The sequence below is a fragment of the Furipterus horrens genome, unplaced genomic scaffold (genome assembly GCF_987537825.1).
Source record: "Furipterus horrens unplaced genomic scaffold, mFurHor1.1.pri manual_scaffold_11, whole genome shotgun sequence".
Taxonomy (NCBI): Eukaryota; Metazoa; Chordata; class Mammalia; order Chiroptera; family Furipteridae; genus Furipterus; species Furipterus horrens.
The window spans coordinates 31,507,650-31,530,768 of NW_028327181.1; the positions used below are offsets into that span (position 1 = coordinate 31,507,650).

General features: G+C 39.4%; 1 long non-coding RNA gene across 3 annotated transcripts in view; it reads right to left on the reverse strand.

The window, feature by feature from the left end:
• LOC149997342 (uncharacterized) overlaps nt 1–23,119 on the reverse strand; it is a 37,877-nt gene that overhangs the window by 11,208 nt on the left and 3,550 nt on the right. The window contains exon 3 of one of the 3 annotated variants that reach the window (XR_016514144.1): nt 19,121–19,444. The exons of the other annotated variants lie outside the window; for them this stretch is intronic. This is a non-coding gene — a long non-coding RNA (uncharacterized LOC149997342). Of the gene's footprint in view, nt 1–19,120; nt 19,445–23,119 lie in introns of those variants that run through there. 3 annotated transcript variants of the gene reach the window in all.

The following is a 23,119-nucleotide window of genomic DNA, read 5'->3' on the forward strand; positions in this document are numbered from 1 at the left end:
TGGTGGGAACAGGACTTGAGGTGGCTCTACAGGAGGCGAAGCGGCTGCAGCGTGCTGAGGAGGACCCAAATATTTAACAAGGGCTCGAGAGCTAGTGCCGGCCCACATGCCAGACCACAGGACCGCTACTGGCCCGCGCCCACGACAGCCAGTGCCAGGGAACGCCCTCACCCACCAGCGTAGGAGAACGTTCCCGGCAGGGCCCCCAGCGCCCTCCCGCTGCTCCCGCCGGCTTGCAGGCAGGGAGAAAAAAGTGCACTTCCCACACTCAACATGCCATGTAGCTGAAAGAAGGCGAAAGAACTAGAGGAGCGTTGGAAAACACTGGATGCTGGTTCTGGAGGAAATACTGGAGAGCTAGCAGACCAGATCGCAGGGCAGACTCAACATCAGTGCTGCGGGAGAAGTCTCATAAGCAGACTACTGCCCTCCAAGAGGCAGCAGCCAGAGGCAGCTCAACTACTGTCAGAAGCGGGCAGAGAGACTCTCAGCTAATACACAGGAAGGGCCCACCAAAGATCAACACAACAAACAAAACCAAAACACTTCCAGAGAGTCCAAGTAAAAGGCATAAAGGGCATCCCAAGAGCATCAAGCTAAGGAGATCAAGGAGACAGCACCGCTGTATGACACAGGTTCCTACCACAGATGGTCACACCACAAAGGCACTACATAAAAGCAGATCAATCTAATAATCAGATACAAACAAGACCAGCACCCCAAACGGGGAGGCAGAATAACACCCCACCAAACAGAAACAACACCCCACCAAAAAAAAGGAGGAATTCTCAGAAGGATGGATAGATGAAATAGAGGCAAGCAAACCATCACACATGGAATTCAAATGAAGCTCAATGAACTCAACAAAGTCAAAGAAAATTACAACCAACTCCGGGGGAACTACAAAGAACTCCAGGGAAACTACAAAGAACTTACTGAGAACTACACCAACCAAAAAGAGGGCATAGAAACTATCAATAAAAACCACGAAGAAATGAAGAATACAATTTCTGAACTGAAGAACACAGTCGAAGCAATCAAAAACAGGCTAAAGGAAGCAGAGGATCGGATCAGTGAGTTAGAGGACAACATATAAAAAAACTGCCAGACAATGCAACAAAATGAAAAAATGCCTAAAAAGAATGAAGATGGTTTAAGAGAACTGCAGGACAACATGACATGAAACAAAATGCATATCATAGGGATAAAAGAAGGAGAAGAAGAGGAGCATGGGCTAGAAAACCTGATTGAAAAAGTAATGACATAAAATTTTCCTAACTTGATGAGAGAAAAAGTCATGCAAATCCAGGAAGCACAGAGGCTCCAAATGAATATGACCCAAAAAGGTCTACTCCAAGGCACATCATAATGAAAACTTCAACATTCAAAGACAAAGAGAGAATCCTAAAGGCAGCAAGAGAAAAAAAGGAAATAACATACAAGGGAGCTCTGATAAGACTATCAACGGATTTCTCAACAGAAACACTACAAGCCAAAAAAGAATGGCAAACAATATTTCAAACGATGAAAAACAAGGCCGACAACCAAGACTACTCTACCCAGCAAGGCTCCCTTTCAAAATGGAAGGTGAAACAAGGAGCTTCCCAGACAAAGGAACACTAAAAGAACGCATCTCCACCAAACCAGCATTACAAGACATGCTAAAGGGGATGCGGTGAGAAAAAGAAAAAAGAGAGGGAGAGGAACACAGGTACAAAGGGAAATGAATAAATACCCGTCAATAATAACCTGAAATGTAAATGGAGTAAACGCTCCATTCAAAAGACATAGGGTAGCGGAATGCACACAAAAACATGATCCACATATATGCTATCTACAAGAGACGCACCTCAAAACAAAAGATTTACACAGACTGAAAGTGAAGGGATGGAAAAAGTATTCTAAGCAATGAACATGAAAGAAAGCTGGGATAGCAATACTTACATCAGAAAAAACAGATTTCACAGCAAAGGCCATAAAAAGAGACAAAGAAGGACATTTTAAAATACGTAAGGGAACAATCCATCATGAAGATATAACCCTGATAAACATATATGCACCTAACATAAGTGCACAAAAATATATAAGGAAAATATTGGGAGGCTACAAAAAAGATATCAACAGCAACACACTCACAGTAGGGGACTTTAACACCCCATTGTGAACAATGCACAGCTCTCTGAAGCAAAGAACAACACCCTAGATCAAATGGAATAATTGATATATATAGAATCTTTTACTCCAGAGAAGCAAAATATACATTCTTTTCAAATGCACATGGGACATTTTCAAACACAGACCACATGGTAGGACACAGAACAAGCCTCAACAAATTCAAGAAAATTGAAATTATATCAAACATCTTCTCAGATCACAATGCCTTGAAACTAGAAATCCACCTCAAGGAAAGAACTCAAACACATTCAAACTCATGGAGAATGAATAACATGCTATTAAGTAATGAATGGATTAACAATGACACCAAGGAATGAATCAAGACGTTTCTGGAAACAAATGATAATGAACACACAACAGCCCCCAACCTATGGGACACAGCAATAGCAATCCTGAGAGGAAAGTTCATAGCAATACAGGCCGACCTAAAAAGGATAGAAGAATCGCAAATTAAAAATCTAACCCTACAGCTACAGGAACTACAACAACAACAACAAACAAAGACCAGGGCGAGTAGAAGGAAGGAAATCATCAAGATCAGAGCAGAATTAAATGACATAGAGACTAAACAAACAACTCAAAAGATCAACTACTTCTTTGAAAAGATAAACAAAATCGACAAGTCTTTAGCCAGGCTCATCAAGAAAAAAAGAGAGATGACCCAAATAAACAAAATGAGAAACGAAAGAGGAGAGATCACGACCGATACCACAGAAATATAAAGGATTGTAAGACATTTCTACAAACAATTATATGGGAAGAAACTTGACAACCTAGTAGAAATGGACAGATTTCTAGAAACAAATAACCTTCCAAAACTGAATCAAGAAGAAGCAGAAAGTCTCAACAGACCAATAACAAAGAATGAATTGCAACAATAATCAAAAAACTCCAGGCACATAAAATCCCTGGATCGGATGGCTTCACAGGCAAATTTTACAAAACATTTAGGGAAGAACTAACACCTACCCAAAAAATCCAAGAAGGGAAAGACTCCCAAACTGTTTCTATGAAGCCAGTATTACCCTAATTCCAAAACGAGGTCAAGACACAACAAAGAAAGAAAACTACAGGCCAATATCGCTGATGAACATAGATGCTAGAATCCTCAACAAAATGTTGGCAAATCAGATCCAGCAACACATTAAAAAGATCATACACCAATATCAAGTGGGATTCATCCCAAGGATGCCAGGATGGTTTAATATTCGCAAACCAATAAATGTAATACACCACATAAACAAAATGAAAGACAAAAATCACATGATCATATCAATAGATGCTGAAAAGACATTTGATGAAGTACAACACCCATTTATGATGAAAACACTCAGGAAACTTGGAACACAGGGAGCATACCTCAACACAATAAAGGCCATATATGAGAAACCCGCAGACAACATCACAATGAATGGACAAAAACTGAAAGCATTCCCCTGCGATCAGGGACAAAAAACCAGGATGTCCACTCTCTCCACTCCTATTCAACGTAGTTTGGAAGTTCTAGCCATAGCAATCAGACAAGAAGAGAAAGAAAAGGCATCCATATTGGAAAAGAAGAAGTAAAACTGTCATTATTTGCAAATGACATGACAGTATACATAGAAAACCCTATAGACGCCACGAAAAAACTACTCAACTCAATAAGTCAATCTGGCAAAACAGCAAGGTACGAAGCCAATATTCAGAAATTGAAGGCATTTCTCTACACCAACAATAAATTCTCAGAACTAGAAACTAGGAAAAAATTCCATTTCCTATAGCAACAAGAAAAATAAAGTACCTAGGAATAAATTTAACCAAAGAGGTAAAAGACCTGTACTCAGAAAACTACATAACCCTGAAGAAAGAAATTAAGGAAGATACAAATAAGTGGAAGCATATACCATGTTCAGGGGTGGGAAGAATAAACGTCATTAAAACATCCATACTACCCAGGGCAATTTACAGATTCAATGCAATCCCTATTAAAATACCAGCAACATATTTCACCGACCTAGAACAAATACTTCATAAACTTATATGGAACCAAAAAAGACCCCGAGTAGCTGCAGCAATCTTGAGACAGAAGAACGCAACAGGACGTATCCCGACACCTGACATCAAACTATACAACAAGGCCACTGTAATCAAAACAGCCTGGTACTGGCATAAGAACAGACATATAGATCAATGGAACCGAACAGAGAGCCCAGAAATAAATCCAGGCCTCTATGGTCAACTAATATTCAACAAAGGGGGAAGGAACATAAAATGGCATGAGAAGAGCCTCTTTGACAAATGGTGCTGGGAGAACTGGATGGTGACATGCAAAGAAATGAAACTAGACCAGCAACTTATGCCACACACCAGAATAAACTCAAGATGGATCAAAGACTTAAATGTAAGACATGACACCATAAAAATCCTAGAGGAAAACATAGGCAGGAAAATTTCTGATATCCCACGTAACAATATTTTCACTGACACGTCTCCTAAAAAAAGGGAAGTAAAGGAAAAAACAAACAGATGCGACAACATCAAACTAAAGAGTCTGCTCAACAAAGAAAACATCAGCCAGATGAAAGGGGAACCAACCATATGCGAACACATATTTGCCAGTGATACATCAGATAAGGGATTGATCTCCAAAATATATAAAGAATTACATATCTCAACACCAAGAAGACAGCCCAGTTAAAAATGGGCAAAGGACCTGAACAAACACTTCTCCAAGGAGGATATGCAGAGGGCCCATAGGCATATGAAAGTATGCTCACCATCATTAGCCATCAGAGGGATGTAAATAAAACCACAATGAGATACCACTTTACACCAGTCAGAATGGCCATCGTCAACAAATCAACAAACAACAAGTGCTGGCGAGGATGCGGAAAAACGGGAACCCTACTGCACTGTTGGTGGGAATGCAATGCAGACTGGTGCAGCCACTGTGGAAAACAGTGTGGAATTTCCTCAAGAAACTAAATACAGAAATGCCTTTTGAACCAGCGATTCCACTGCTAGGATTATACCCGAAGAATCCTGAAACACCAATTGAAGAGAACCTGTGCACCCCTAGGTTCATAGCAGCCCTGTTTACAATAACCAAGTGCTGGAAACAGCCTAAGTGCCCATCTGTAGATGAGTGGGTTAGAACACCGTGGTACATCTACACAATGGAAAACTATGCAGCAGAAAAAAAGCAGGAACTCCTGCCATTTGTGATAACATGGATGGAACTGGACAGAATTATGCTTAACGAAATAAGCCAGACAACAAGAGAAAAATACCATATGAACAGCACGAGCAAATGAACAAAACTGAACCAGAGACACGTAAACAAGGAACAGAGTAACAGGCACCAGGGGAGAGGGGCGCATGGAGTGAAGGGGTCAGTAGTGGGCGGGTTTAGTAAAGGAACTGCTATAAATGACCCATGGGCATGGACAACAGGGTGGGGGTTGAACTGTGGGAGAGGGGGTGGGCTGTGGGGGAGCAATGGAGGAAAAGTCTGCAGAAGAACATTTTATTTTATTTTTTTATTTTTTATATTTTTAAATAACATTTGTTTGTTTATTTTATTTTTAGAGAGAGGGGAAAGGAGAAAGGGAGGGAGAGAAACATCACTGTGTGGTTGCCTCTCACTCGTGCCCCCAACTGGGGTCCTGACGTGCAACCTAGTCATGTGCCCTGACTGCGAAGTGAACCAGCGACACTTGGCTCGCAGGCCGATGCTCAATCCACTGAGCCACAGAAGCCAGGGCTGGAAGAACATTTTAATTTTTAGTAAGCTGAAAATCATTGTTAAATAGTGTATTCACCCCTCGTTCCTGAGAATATGTCAAATAAGGTAATCATCACATTTGAAACAAAATAAACAAAGAAGAGCCTATTAAAATATAATGGCTATGGTAGCCTCCTTAAAGCCAGGGTGTTAAAAATAATAAATTATGTTTTGTGTCGAAATAACATATTGAAATGAAAATGAGGTCGTGGCCCTGCCCTTTGTGGCTGAGCTGGTTGGAGCACTATCCTGTGGACTGAAAGGTTGTGGGTTCGATGCCGAGTCAGGGTGCTTACCCAGGTGATTGTTTTGATCCATAGTCGGGGCATGTAGCAGGAAGCAACCAATTGATGTTTCTCTCTCTGTCTCTCTCCCTTCCTCTCTCCCTAAAAGCAATGAAAAAAATATACTTGCATGAGGATTAAAAAAATGAAGTTGTGATGTTTGATATATTTTTCCATTTTTAAATAGTTTACTATTTCTTTGTAAGTTGTAGATCAAGTAAGTATACAAAAGAGACAAAGGATGAGTAGGATAGTACTTTTCTCTTTGCCTTGGTCTAGAACGATTCCACCTGAGAGGAGCAGGTGCCACACTTTTTCTTCCTAACTTGAAGAAAGAACAGAGGAGAGAGAGAAAGAAGGAGAGAGGAAGTGAGAAAGAGCAAAGTTTGCAAAGGCCCCTTTCAACTTTTTAGTTATGTAAATTCACAGGCATTTATTTCTTTCACACAAATGGAAAAGGGATTACTTTGATTTTTCTTTTATTGTTTATATTAATGTGATAGATTTCTGTATATTCGGTTTGTATTTTGTTTCTTAACGAATTATTTTATTAAATCTATTAATTTTGTTGAATTATCTAAGAAATTCTATATAGAGTACCATGTCATTTGCCAATAGTGACAATTTTAATTCTTTCTTTTTTACTTAAATGCATTTTATTTCTTTTTCTCCTTTGATTGCTATGTTTAAATATTCCACTACTATTTTGAATAATAATAATGAGAATGAACATTCTTGAGTTGGTTTTGATTTGAAAAGGAAAACTTTCATTACTTCACAGTTGAGTATACTGTAAACTGTGAGGTTGTCATATGTAGCCTTTATGAAGCTTAGGTCATTTCCTTCTACAAACCTTCTTTGACATATTTTTATTACTAATGCATACTGTATTCTAGTACTTTTTCTGTATGTCTTGAAATTCATATGCTTTTCATTTTTATTTCCTTTTTGATGTGATGAGTCACATCTATTGTTCTCTGGGTGCTGGGTCATTCTTGCATCACTGGCATAATTCACACTTGATCAGAATACAGAATCATTTTAATACAGTCAAATTTGGTTGGCTACTATTTTGCTGAGAATTTCAGCATGTACACTTATCAAGAATATAGGCCTGTAATTTTCTTTCTTTGCAGTGTCTTTCTTTAGTTTTGGTATCAAAATAATTCAGGTCTCATGAAATAAATTTGGAAGTGAACTTCATCAATTTATGGGTTGGTTGGGAAGGATATATACTAATTATTATTTTTTTAATTTCCGAGAATTCTCCTGTAATTCTATCTAGTCCTGGGCTTTTGTTTTTAGGTGTTTTGATTAGTGATTCAAATTTGTTGCTCGTCATTGGTTTGTTCAGATTATGTGATTCACTCTGGTTTAGCTTCAAAGAGTGTAAGACCTAAAAATTTTCCATTTTATTAAATTGTCAAATCTGTTTTCTATAATTGCTGATGTTCGATAATTCTTTGAGTTTTGGTAGTATGGATTATAGTTTCATTTTTTTTCTGACTTATTACTTTTTTTCTGTATTTAGTGCCCGATGAGTCTTACTAAAGGTTTTTCAAATTTACTTATCAGTTCAAAGAAGGAGCCATTGGTTTGATTTATTTATTTTATTGCTTTTTAAAATTTTATTGATGATGGCACTGGTTTTCATTTTATTTTACTACAACTAACATTTTTGTTTTGGTACTTCTTTTTCTAAGGTATTTAGAAATAAATTCAAATGATTTTATTGACATTTTTCTGCTCTATACTTAGAATGGTATGGCTACAGAGTTTCCACTTATAAAAGCTTTACTAAATCAAGGTTTTCTACGGCCATGTTTGAATTTTTATTTGTCTAACTGTTGTTGTTGGATTTTTTTTTGTTTTGTTTTCATTTTTGATTTACTAGGGACTTGATAGCATGTTTTACAGTCTCCCAATCCTTTTTTTTATTATGTTTTTTCCTATATTTGATTTCTAGTTTCTTACCAGTGTGGTCAGAAAATATGGTTACTATAGCTTAAAACTTTTTAATTTACTGAAGATTGTTTTTTCCCTTTGTATAAGATCTATCTCAGATAGTTTCCATGTAATCTAGAGAAAAATGTGCACCCTGCAGTTGTAAATGCAATGTTCTATAAATATTTATCAATCAAACCTGATTTGCAGTTAAGTCTGTTTTTATTTTTTAATTGTCTAAAATGCAGTATTTTAAAATAAGAGTGTTGTTCTTTAATAATCTCATACCACACTGAACTATCAAATTGACCCTTTTAAATAAATGCTTTTTCCAATCTCAGATAATGGATGAGGAAATTACAAGGCATTTTAACTACTTTAAAATCATAACACTCACCTGTGGCACCTCCCATTTTTCAACCTGGAACTGTCTGTTTCTCCAGCCATCTACATCCTCTAATTGTACAGAAAGGTAATTTAAATAGATTAAGAAGAAAGGTTGGAAAGAGTATTAGGTGGCTCTGAGTAAGTGGTTCTCACTAGTGTTTGTACAACTGACTCCGTGGGTCTGAACTTCACAGAGTGTAGCAGCATGTCCTCTGTATGGCACAGGATGAAGCCGGTAAAGTTGATGGAGAAAAGGCACAAGGTCAAGACCACCAGCTGAAGTAAAAAAAAACACAAAGTGGCCACAATTTTACAAAAAGTTTGGACAAAAGCCAGAGTATTTCCAGGCCCTTCTCACCCATAATGCCATTTTCTTTTCCCAACATATATACTGTAAAAACAAGAGGCCCTTTCTCTGGACTCAAAAGGTCACTAACCTATATTTATTTCTGTGATTCATCAGTTAAGTCCACATTTAGAAAATGCCTGCAGATCCAAATATGCTAAAAATATATATACGACATATGTGGAGGAGACCTCCAATGATGTGTAATTTGTTTGCTGCCTGATTCTGTGACCAAAATTGAAGATCAATAGTTGTGTCTCCATCTTACACTGTGTTATGGTAAGTGTCTCAGGCAGGGCCTTCATGAATTAGGAGTATCACATGCAGAGTCAAATGCATGCACATTGAAAGCAACCTGTCAGGCAGTTGGAGATGTCATCTATGGGACTCTTTTTCCTGTACCATCTGTGGCCACATCAGGGACCCCTGGAAGCAGCAGTGAAGCCTCAGGACAACTCAACTATTTGGGACAATTTGGTAATTTAGTTCCTCTTGCACTTGTGCATATGAACACCTGATACATGCAGGCATATCTGGGACATGCAGCATGACTCAGTGAGAGAAGTGGACACTATACTGAGCTTCGGTTTTAGCCAAAGTGTCAGACCGTCACCTAGACATCATTTGAGGTCTCTGTCTTGTATGTCACGATTGGAATCCTCATAGTCTTCTGTGCATCTGTAGGCATGTTAAATTCTGACCAGAATAATGGGTCACAAGATCATGTGTAAAATTAAGTGATTTTTGGATCTGTTTAAAAGACCTCATGTATCTACAGAACATGGCTTGAAAAAGAGAGCATACAGTTGTATATGAAAAGGGCCTGGCACAAACGGGCATATTGTCCACGTGTGTCTGAGGGTGTGACCACTTCTTTTCTTTCCCACGCTAGCTGCTGAGCTGGCCCTGGTGCCCTTCACACTCAACTTTAGATCACCAACCTGTGCCATTCAGAGAATGTACAGCCAGAACCACTTAAAGTGAGCTCCACTGAGTTAGTTGTACAAATCCTGGTGAGAGACCCCTGATGAGAGCGCCCCATTTCCTTTTATCAGTTTGTTTTAACTCTCTCTGAGTTTAACTGCTGCACTATTGGAAGATATGCAGGAGAGGTGAGGAAGGGAATGTCACGTTCAAACGTGAACCTGACACGTATGAGTAATGTGAATTTAAAGTAGTGAACTCTTTTTGTATTCTCATTTGTAACACCATGATTTAAAAAGCACTTACCTCAAAAGGTAATTTTTAACACTTTTAATTCAATGTATTGGCATGACATTAGTTAAGAAAATTATACAGGTTTCAAGTGCACAATTCTATCATAAGGCGTGTGTAGATTGTATTGTGTGTTCACCACCCAATTCAAGTCTCCTCATGATTCCTTTGAAAATTAAATGTGGTATGAGATGCTTTTTTATAATATATGTTATTTTAAAATACAGTACTTTAAGTAATTTAAGAACTTTCCCTGGCGAGGTGGCCTATTTAGTTTAAGCATCATCCCTTGCACCAATGACTAGTGAGTTTAATTTTTCATCAGGGCACATACCAACGTTGTACGGTCAATTCCAGTGAAGCTGCACAGGAAAGGGAACCAGTCACTACTTCTTTCTCACATCAAAGTTTCTCTCTTTCTCTTTCTCTACTCCTCTGTCTCTTTTCCTTTCTGTCTAAACTCCTTTCAGTTAAAAATCATATATTCAGGTGAGGCTAAAAATATTTAAGATACTAATGTCCTTACCTTCCACTTTAGACTAGATTGATTTGGTAGACATTTATAGATCATTTAAGGCAAAAAAAACCTCGCATTTTATGCATTTTTAATGCACATGGAACATTTCCCAAGACAGATATTGTACTAGGCCACAAATAAAGCCCAAAATGTTAAATTATATCTGCCATGTTCTCTGACCTCATTGGTAGGAAAGTTGAAATAAAATATCAAGAAAATAAAACAGAGAGCAGTACAAGCATCTGAACAACATGTTTGTAAATAACCAGCAGATCAAAGAGAATAACAAACCAAAACAGAAACTACCTAGAGACATAGGAAAACTGGAAAACAACCTAACTCAATCTGGGATACAGCAAAATCACTTACAAGAGGAAAATTTATAGTTGTACGGGTTTATCTCACCAGGAGAAACTCTTTTAAAAACTTTAAAATTTATTCTTGAACAAACCAGAAAGAATACTTAAGTAGCAGAAACGAATATAACAGGGATCAGAGTGCAAATGAATACAATTGAAATACAAAAGATGACACTAGTAAAACCAAGTGCTGATTCTTTCCAAAATATATGAAATTGACAAGCTTCCTGTAAGACTCATCCAGCAGAAAAAATAGAAATAATCAGAAATTATAAAAAATGCTTTATCTGACACCACAGATTAGAATCATTCAAGAATGCTGTGAACAATTACCTGCAGTTTCACCCAGTCCAGCACACAGAAGTGGCAGGGGCTGGAAGGTTCCCACGTGAGATGACAGATGTGGCCTTACCTTGGGTGGCCTTCCCTGAGCTGCCATACGTGACCCAAGGCTGCTCACTGCTCACTGACCACAGCTGTTAAACAAGAGGTTGGAGCCACTGTCTACCGTTGGTGAAACAATTTTATTACAGGCTTTCCAAATGCCAAAGCCTAAGAAGGTCTGGAGACAATGGGAAAACATCCTGCTCTCTCAACTGTCTTTACCGAAGGCAGGTAGTCAGGGGCCTGTCTCGGAAATGTGGGTGCTTGGTTACCAGGGTTCTAACACCTTTATTGTTCTATCACTAAAGAAGTGAAACAACTTCTTCAACATTCTATCCCATGGGCCTTCTCCAATCATCAGACTTGCCTGTAAACCCCTCAGAACTTTCAAGAGCTCACTGCCAGCACCTCCATAAATATGCAAATATTCCCAACACAGCCCTCCCCACACCTTCTTCATAATGAATCCAGGGTCCTGGCTTTCAGGAGAGACAGCTGCATTTAGACCTGCGATTTCTGACTTGCTTAGTTTCCCGCATAATCCATGAGTCTTCCTGGCCCTCCCGAGTAACTTTACCTGCACAGTGGAGATGACACAAGAGACTAATTCCTACATACATTGTCAGGTGTGTATAACATAAAACCCACACTATCTGTGGGCCACTGTTTCCAGGATTTGATCCCAAAACTCAAAGATGGCAAAATTAAAAGAAGGGCTTAGGCCTGGGATTCAGCAATGTGATCCTAAGAGGGTCATACTGCCCTGGGCCACATTTTTAGGTCTTCCCCTTAAAGAGGTTGAAGTTAGGAAAGCAAAGGTATTATCCTTTATTTCATATAAGCCTTTTATGTTGTCCTGTCATACTTAGGATCAGACCTTGTGTGTCATGTGGGCCTGCATGATGGGCAGACGCCACAATGGCTCCGAGTGGACCCTGCCTCCTGATATGCACATCTCTGTATCACCACTGAGTGATTGCCAACCACATACTCCAGCACACGATACAGCCAGGTGATATGAAGTCACATGCAAGTTGTATTTAACGATAATGTCACTTTTCTCTCATAAACTTAATTTTGAGTTGCTTTCCTTTTTTTCCTTTTGTTTCAGTCTTTTATTTTCTCTCTCTTTGCCTCTCTCCTTTCTCTTTCCCTGTCTCTTCTCCTTTTTTAATACCAATCTTGGGGACTTGGGGACCACCATATTTTGGGTTGTGTTAAAGGACCCAATGAATAGTCTTTGATTCGGCTGATGGCTGTCCAGAACTAGAACACTCTGACCTACAATGTCAATAGTTGCTCTCCTTGAAAAGCCCCAATGCAGATGCATACGAAGTGCTTGCTGTCCTTTAGTCTTCAAAATATGTATAAGTTTGAAGGCACTGTAGCCTGTGGATGTGGCTCTGTGATGGGGCAAAGCTGTGTCCTGTGTGAGGAATTTGGTAAAAATTCCGAGTTGCTACATTTTGTCATGTGATTCCAGAACTATGGCATGAGGGGTGTGAGGCTCAGGAGGACAGAAAGCTTGGTAGCATGGCCCAGGGGCCATTAACCAGAGGGACAGATGCTGTCCCAGGTGGAAAGCTGGGAAGAGCTGAGGCCATAAATGAGACCCAGTCTTAGACAACTGGGAGTGAGAATCTCTAATGTTTCTCCCTGGGACACCTTCTTTGAAGGTTTTACATGAGTAAGAGGGGTGTTCCAACACTGGTGCTGTCTAACACTTGTGATCTCAGGTTTTGAGCTTTTTTAAAAAATGAGGTGTGAAGAAACATGATAAGAAGAGAGGCTGTTTGGGATCACACTGTTGGGGCCATCATCAGTTGGACTGCAGACTGTGAGCAAGGCTGGTGTCAACTGGAAGGTAAACAGATGTGGGAAAATCTGCAATCGGCTTAAAGACAGAAATAGGTGGGCACGGTTGGTGTCAGTTGCGATTCTGGGAAAATTGTGTAAGGCTGTCTTCAGTTTAAGAGTATTCTTGTATAGTGTTTAAGAGTGTTTAGGTCTATTTTTAGCATGTATTTGTCGTGTTTTCTCAAGATCACTTGTTGAAGGAACTGTCATTGTTTCAGTGTATATTTCTACATCTTTTGTCATACGTGACTTGTCCATATGGGGGAGGGTTTGTTTCTGGGCTCTCTATTATCTCCATTAACCTTTGTGGGATTTTTTTTTTTTTTTTTGCCAATGACATCCTGTTTTGATTATTATTTCTTTGTAGTGTGGTTTGAGATCTCGTTTCGTGATACCTCCAAGTTTTTGCTTCTTTTTTTCTTCTCAAGAGTGCTTTGGCTATTTAGGGTCTTTTGTTGTTCCATATAAATTTTAAAATTATTTGTTTGAATTTTTGAGAAGAATAAAATTGGTATTTTAACAGATACTGCATTAAGCCTCTAAATTGCTTTGGAAAGTATGGTCATTTTTAATAATTTAACCTTTCTACTCTGTGAGCATAAACTATTCTTCTAGTTCTCTCATGTTCTATTCAAAATTTTCTTCAATGTCATATAACTTTGATTCAAGAATCTCTGACATCTTTGATTATGTTAATTTCCAGGCATTTAATTCTTTTTCATGTAGTTGTAAATGCTATTATCTAACTTATTTCTCCTTCGGATTTTTAAATTTTTTCATTTATTTATTTTTTAGAGAGAGAGGAAGAAATGGAGAAAGGGAGGGAGAGGCACATTGATGTATGAGAAAAAACATGGATTGGATGCCTCTCACAGGCCCTCAGGCTGGTACCTGGCCCTTAACCCAGGCATGTACCCTGAGTATGAATCAAACCAGTGATTTTTCAATTTGCAGGCTGATGCCCAACCTACTTGATCACACCACTGAGGACTCATCTTCACATTTTTCTGTTATTATTTTATACAAATGTGACACATTTATGTATATTAACTTTGCATTTTGATGTCTCACTGAATTTTTTTATTAATTCTATTCATTTTTTTGTTTCATTCTCTTGGGTTTTTCTATATAGTCTAATGTCATTGGCAAAGAGTGAGTTTTACTGTTTTGTTTTTCTTTAAATGACTTATTTCTCAAAGGAAGAAAATCACAGGCCAATATCCCTGATGAACATAGATGCTAAATCCTCAACAAAATATTGGCAAATCAAATACACCAATGCCTCAAAAAGATCACACACAATGATCAAGTGGGATTTATTCCAGGAATTCAAGGTTGGTACCACATTCACAAATCCATAAATGTGATTAACCACATCAACATAATGAAGGATAAAAACCACATGACCATATCAATTGATGCAGAAAAAGCATGATACAATCCAGCACCAATTTTGATGAAGAAAACTCACAGCAAAGTGGGCACATAGGGAACATACCTAAACATAATACAGGCCATAGATGACAAACCTGAGGCCAGCATCATACTCAATGGGCAAAAACGACCAACATTTCCCTTAAGATCAGGAACAAGGCAGGGATATCCACTTCTCCTCTCTTATTCAACATGGCACTGGAAGTCCTAGCCACAGCAATTTGACTAGAAGAAGAAGTAAAAAGCATCCAAATTGGAAAGGAAGAGGTCAAACTGTCTTCATTTGCAGATGACATGATATTGTACATAGAGAGCCCCAAGTGCTCCAATAAAAAACTCTTAGAATTGATAAATGAATCCCGCAAACTAGCAGGATAAAAAATTAATATTTAGAAATCAGTTGCGTTTTTATATGCAAATAAGAAACTGACAGAAGGAAAATGAATAAAACAATCCCACTCACAATTGCTTCAAAAAGAGTAAAATACCTAGGAATAAAACTAACCAAGATTGTAAAAGATATGTCCTCACAAAATTATAAGACATTGAAGAACAAAACTGAGGATGGTACAAATACTGGAAGCACATACTGTGCTCATGGATAGGGAGGATTAATATCATTGAAATGTCCATACTACCCAAAGAAATCTATAGATTCAACACAATTCCTATCAAGATACAAAAAGTGTTCCCTAAAGTAGAACAAATATTCCTAAAACTTATATGGACCACAGAAGACCCTGACTAGCTTCAGAAATCTTGTGAAAGAACAAAGTTTTGGGAACCACACTACCTGACGTGAGACTATAGGACAAGGCCAGAGTAATCAAACAGCATGGAACTGGCCTAAAAACAGATACCTAGATCAATGGAACAGAATAGGAGAGCCCAGAAATTAACCAACACCTATCTGGCCAATTAATCTATTGACAAAAGAGACAAAATCATACAATGAGTAAGGAGAGTCTATTCAATAAATGGCATTGGAAAAATTGTACTGATATGTGCAAAAAAGTGAAACTAGATCACCTCTCATACCACACACAGGAATAAACTCAAAATGGATAAAATGCTTAAGTGTTAGACTGAAAACCATAAAAATCCAAGAAGACAATATAGGGAGGAAAATCCCAGGCATTTCCTGTAGCGATATTTTTTTTTTCTGATACATCACTTCAGGCAAGGGATAAAAAGAAGAAGAAAAAGAAAAAAAAAACCCAACTATTAATACATCAAACTAAAAATTTTTGCACAGCAAAGGAAACCATCAACCTACTGAATGGAATAACATATTCACCAAAGGTACTTCCGATAAGGGGTTAATATCTAAAATTTATTAAAAACTCCACAACTACCACCAAAATAAACAATCCAATTTAAAAAATGGACAATGATTCTCAATAGACACTTCTGCAAAGAGGACACACAGATGGTCAATGGACATATGAAAAAAGTCTCAACTTCATTAATCATCAGAGAAATGCAAATTAAAACCCAGTGAGATACCACCTCACACCTGTCAGAATGGTCACCATCAAGAAATCAGCAACAAGTGCTTCTGAGTATGTGCAGAAAGAGGAACCCTTGTGCATTCTTGGTGGGAATGCAGATTGGTGCAGCCACTGTGGAAAGCAGTGTAGAGTTATCTCCAAAAAGTAAAAATGCATCTGCCTTCTGACCCAGTCATCTCACTTCTGGGAATATATCTGAAGAAACCCAGAACACTAATTTGAAACAATACACGCACCCCTGTGTTTATCGCACCATTGTTTACGATCGCCGAGCCATGGAAGCAGCCCAAGTGCCCATCAGTACACGACAGGAGAAAACAGCCGTGGTACGTTTACACAATGGAATTCTAATCGGCCATATAAAAGAAGAAAATCTTACCCTTTGCGACAGCATGGATGGAGCTGAAGAATGTTATCTAAGTGAAATAAGCCAGTCAGAGGAAGACAAGTACCATATGATTTCACCTTCATGTGGAATCTAATGAACAAAATATACTAACAAACGAAACAGAAAGAGACTCCTTGGTCCAGAAAATAGACTGACAGCTGTCAGGGAGAGGGCATTGGGGGACTGGGTGAAAAAGATAAAGGGGTTAAGCAAAAAGACAAACAAACTCATAGACACAGACCACACTGTGGTGATTACCAGAGAAAAAGCAGGGTGCGGAGGGGTAGGAGAAGGTCACTGGGTGATAAAGAGTGATGGAAGAAGACTTGATTTGGGGTGGTGAACACACACTACAATATACCTAAATTGCGTTATAGAATTGTACACCTTTAATTTTATTGACCAATGTCACCTGAAAAAATCAATAAAAAGAAAAGAGAAGATAATGGCATCTAGATTGGAGAGGGAGAAGTGAAACTATCTACTTCTACATGATGGGTTCTTGTATGTGGAAAATCATAAGGAATTCTAAAAGAAACAAGAAAACAAACAAAAAACTCAGACTATTGGAGCAAAGAAATACATTCAAACAACCCAAAAATTCAATAGAGCATAACAAAATTCAATTACAATGTAAATTACTTGGTATTTTATAATAAAAACAAAGCTTGAAGGATATAAAATGAATATACAAAAACCCATTGTCTTTCTATATACTAGAAATTAACAATTTGAAAAGAAAATTAGAAAAACAATTCCATTTATAATAGCACCAAATAGAATAAAGTGTTTAGGAAACATTTCAAGAAAATACTGGAAGATCTGTTCCCTGAAATCTACAAAACATCATTGAAAGGAACTGAATTACACCTAAATAAATAAAAACTCATGTTTATGGACAGGAAGATTTAATATTGTTAAAGTGACAACACTTCCTCAATTGGTTTCCCTAGATAATCCAAGCTGCCTATTATGCAGAAATTAACACACCGATCTTAAAATCCAATCAATCATGGGTGTAAAACTTTTTGACCTTAGAGTAGGTAATGATTCCTCAGATAAAACACCAAAGACAGAATCAACACAAGCGGAAAAAAAGATAAATTGGGCTTTGTCAAAAGTTTAAAAATTATGATTCAAAGGACACCACCAATAAAGTAAAACAGCCTAGGGCATAGAAGAATAGGTTTGCAGATCAAGTATCTGATAAGGAGATAGTAGCCCAGAATCTTTTATAAACAGTTACAGCTCAACAATAAAATGATAGATGAATCCATTTAAAAATGGCAAAGGGTGTAAACAGGCATTTCCTTCCTACTAAAAAATACAGAAACGGACAATACGTGAAATGATGCCGCGCATCACTAGTAATTAGATAAACGCACACTGAGACCACGCGACATCTTCCCCAGAAGGCTACACCTAGGAGATGAAGGACAACAAGGGAGGGCAGGACGTGGAGAGACTGACACCCTGAGCTGCTAAGTGGAGACCGGAAGGTCTGTCCCCTCCCGCCAGCGAGGCTGTTTCCTTTCAGCACGTCGCAGGGTGTAGTTATTTCTGCGATCTCTCCCACTAGACTGAAAGCACCTTGAAGACAGAGATTAACTTCCTCTCCTTCCCCAGAGTATGAGTGTGTGCCTGGGTCTGAGTGTGTGTGTGAGTCTGTGTCTGAGCGTGTGTGTGTGAGTGTGTCTGTATGTGAGAGTGTGTGTGTGTGTGTACACGCATCCATACCAGGACACCAGTCATTCTATGCTGTCTGCAGTCACTGATCTGCTCACTTCTCTTCACCACGAGATGATAACCTTCTCAAGACAGGGCTGGCTGAAGCACACACGTGGGCCGACCCTGGGGCGGGGAGGAAGGGGGAGTGGAGGAGGGTTGAGGTCAAGTAGGGGACCCCTGGAGGTGCTCTGACTTCCCCAACTTAGGGGTGCCACGCGGCGCTGGCCAAGCCCCATCGCTACCAGCAGTGAGCGTCACACAACCCTTGGAGGGCGGACGTGTGAGCATTTTTGCACTCGTATTAGGGACCTAAAATAGCAAATGAAATCCAGTGGAAACGGAAGGAAACACTGACTGCACACATGTCTGGAAGGGTACATACATAAAATGATTACAATTTTATTTTATTTTAGTTTCTACCTCTCAGTGTAGCATTCTGAGTAATTTTTATTTTTCTCATTGTTTAAGGAACTTGCAGCAAACAACACAAATTACCAATGATTTTCAAGCACACTTAGAACTTTTCAAAAACTGACGAAAGCTCTAAAGCAAGTTCCAACGAATGCCACATAAACTACCTTTATTGCCTTCTTTGCCATTAACCTGGAAACCAGTAACAAGGTAACAAGAAAATCCCTATATTAGATGTTTCCAATAAGTCTCCAAAATGAGTCACAGTTGGAGTTAGAAAATAATTGACATGGAAAAATAATAATACTGCATACCAAAGCCAGATCATTCTGGTTTCAAAAATGATAAAAGCTTCAAAATCAGTGGTTCTCAAACAAAAGTGATTTTTGCCCCCTAGGGGACACCAGGCAATGTTTGCAGCCATTTTAGATTGTCATGAGGGTGGGGGAAGGGAGGGTCTTATCTGCATGCAGTGAACAGAGGTCATGAATGCCAAAAAGCACCTACTACGCAGAGGACAGTCCCCCAGGAGAATGAATTACCTGGCCCAAAAGGTCCAGAAACCCTGCTCCATATCATGAAGAGTCCACTCGAATTAAAACAGCATGTCACTTTGCTTCCTAGGCCAGAAATGCTGCCTTTCTTTGATTAGGCAGCATGGAGTCTGCAACTTACGGAACAAAAAAGGCCAGCTGTCCTGCAAATATCGGGGAGGACTGTCCCAGGCTGAGAAGTCACCTGAAAAGAGTAGGAGGCAAAACAAGATCTGACAACCTAGGAGACTACAATTCAGTCTCCTATACCCTGTGATAAACACAGTAGGCATCTGAGGGTCACTGCTTCTTTTCATTGCTCACAAAGCACTTGAATAACTGTTTCATAATGTCACTTAGAACAAACGGCCTTACTCTTTTGGATTCCGGAATTCACCATCAAAAGTTTTCCTCTTTCAAAGTGTGGACCTTTGCTATGTCGTGTGTTCCTCAGAGAGCCTACCTGGAGCACGTTTCCACTAACAAAGTACTTTGGATTTCTATAATACCATGTGTCCAGGCTATGGCCTAGTTTAAAATGCTAAGAATGATGTTACTCTATTCTTTAGTCGTGGAGATATTTGTGACTAACAGAAAATATTTTCTAGCTCCTAACAGAACCTCATTTTCTCTTTTCTTACATGTTTTAACTATTCCTACATCATATACGCTTACAAGAATGTAATGATCATTGTTGAGTGATAGCATATTTACATTGATATTTAATGGGAATCAACTAAAAAGTATTACAAATAGAATTTACTACAACGAAGGGGAAATACCATGCTGCAATAAATTTTATTTCTAGAAATAGTAAGTTAAAGATATAATTTTTAAAAAAACTAACAACAAAACATGTAAACAATGAAAAACCTGGGAATCAACTTAACAACCATGCACAAGATCTGCATGAACAAAATTGGAAAATGCTACCCAATAACAGACACTTTAACAACTGAAAAGCATTATCAAGTTCTTGGATAAAAGAATGATGATACCTATTTACCAAAGTTCTCTCTAAATGTAGTATCTATATTGAAATAGAAAAGTTGTCCCACAGGAAGTGTCGCTTAAATTGGGACCTGAGATGTGTACCCCACAAACACTCTGGCCACCCTCTTCTGCTCCTTACAGGTTGGCTGTAGCCGCTCCCCAATCCCCTCACCTCATACCTCCACGCAGCTCACCTGACCTCCCTGGATTTCACTGCTTGCATCACCTTTGGCCATGAGTGTCATTTCATGACCCACGGAGACAGGCGGCGGGCAGCGCCTGATCTCAGGACCACCTAGTTGCTCATCTCTCCTCCACAACTGCCCTCACCTCAGGCCTGCCAGCCTCAATGAGCCTCCCACCCAGCGCGGATCCACAGCCTTGGCCTGACCCTGCCTCTCACCTCCAGCCCGATTCCGCCTTTCACCTTAAGACAGGCCCCGCCCCTCATCTCTAAGTTGGATTTTTAGTGATCCGTTTCAACAAAATCAGCCAGGAATCAGGTATACTTTTGGACATGAAGTTTCATGAAGAAATGGATTTATAATGTATAATTTATAAAATTAAAGACTACTCTGTAAAAGAACTTATTCACAGAATAAAAAGACAAGACAAAAACTGGGCAAAAACATCAATCACCTAAAACACAGTGTACAAAAAGACTGAAAGTGAAAGAATGGGAAAAGCTATACAGGATGGTACAAAAGTAGGTTTAATAGTATGAACACTGAATAATAATACAACAACAAATTTTGTTTCTTGTACTCAGAACTCTAAACCTACTTTTGTCTCACCCTGTATCAGGCAAACATACCAAGTGAAAATGACATAATACCATCCACCAGACTTCGATGCAAAAAGCAATACTAGAAAGGAAGAGCACTTCATATAAATAAGTTTAATTTACCAGGAAGATCCACATTCACAACATACTCAATATAATAAACTCAAATTATATAGAAGAGATACAAAGAAGAATTTATAATCATTAGGGATAGCGCATACCTCGTTAAGAAACAATAGACCCCCTCAGAAAATTCCGTAAGGATATAAGGAACGTGAGCAGCAAACTGGAGTCAACATTCACAGACAACCAAGCGCACACAACTTTCCCCGCTGACCTGCACGACGCTGTGATTCCCAAAATGAACAAGAGATGACAGCAGAGATGCACGCCTGGAACGTCTGTTACACTGACCCTATTGTAGCATGAAGCAAGTTTCAAACAAATTCAAAGGGTTGAAATTATATAAAGTGAGTTTCTTGTTCTCATTGTAGTTAACAGAGTAATCAGTAATACATGGTAAGTAGAAATCCCTACATTTAAAAGATATGAAATACACTTCTAAATAACTCTCAAAATAAATCGCAGTTGTAGTTAAAAATAATTGGAACTGAATAATAAAAAAAAATGCATTAAAACCTACTGGAGCCCTGGCTGGTGTGGCTTGGTGAGTTAATCGCTGGCCTGCGAACCAAAAGGATGCAGGTTTGATTCCTGGTTGCTTCACATGCCTGGGCCGTGGCCGGATCCTCTGTTGGGGGCATGAGAGAGGCAACCGATGGATGATTCTCTCACACATCCAAGTTTCTTTACCTCTCTTTCTCCCTCCCTCCCTTTCTCTGAAAATAAATAAGTAAAATCTAAAAAATATAGTTAAGACAGAAGTAATATTTTAAGAACCTATGGGAATTCACAAGGTTTGCATCATATCACAAACCCAGAGTAACAAAAATTAAATCCACAGGAAGCAGAAGAATATAATTATGCAAGTAGAGATGTCTTGAAGGGTCTAAACTTATAACAGTAGCAGTTAACCTGTTTGGGTAGGATTTTGAATACATTTTTATTCTCCTAGATAATGTAAGTAACCTGCAACAAAGAAAGGCATTCTCGGTTTGGGTAAAAAGGAGTTCTAGAGGAAAACATGGCATAATTTAAAAATAACCACACCAGAAGCCTTTCGTTTGCTCACCTGCACTGATCTTGTCACCCAGAGGGGCTCCTTTGCAAACTTGTGCTGCTTTCTGTGCCAAGGTGGCAGAGCAAAGAGGAAACGATGGGAACAGAACTCACATAAATAGCGAAGAGCTGAGAACCACAGCCTGAGGGAGTCTGTCCCCGGGCTGTCCCACAGCCGTGACGCTCCATAACTGAGAAGCGGCACCACTGAGTTGACCCGCGGCAGTGCTGCTTCACAACTCACCCGTAACAATCCTGGGTTTCTTAACGGCTGTGCACCCACTCTCAGACGTTCTGTACCAAAACCGAGCTATTTGCACTCAATAAGCTTTCCTTCTTCAACGCACCCCACCTCTGGAACTCCTGTCGACATTGAATTGGTGTCAGTTCACACACACCCAGGACCCACTCAGGACTCCAGACACAGACCCTGGACTCAGGACCCTGGACCCTGGACCCTGGAGCAGACTCAGAACCAAAAGCTGAACCCCAGACCCCTGCCCCAATCCAAAAACTCTCTCCAAGACCCAAGCCAGACCGTGGACCCTGAATGCCAGACACCAGACACCAGAGACTGACAGCGAACTCTGGACACCAGCTTCCATACATCAGACTCATGAGCCAGAACTGCACGTGGACCCCACACACAAACCCAGCGCACAAAGACACACCCAAAGAGACCCCAGCTCCCAGACACACAGCCAAATACAGATTCGACCCCGGGCCACGGACCCTGGAGACAGAATCCACATCTGTAAGCAAGAACCCATAGCCAGACTCCAGAGCTGGAGCTGGACAATGGACCCCAGTTGCCAGGGGCCAGATGCAGGAGCAGAACCAAGTCCTCACCCTGTGAGCAGAGCTGAGAGTTAATGAAGAGCTCGTGTGACTCACTAAGTCGGAGCACCTAGTGTCACAAATATT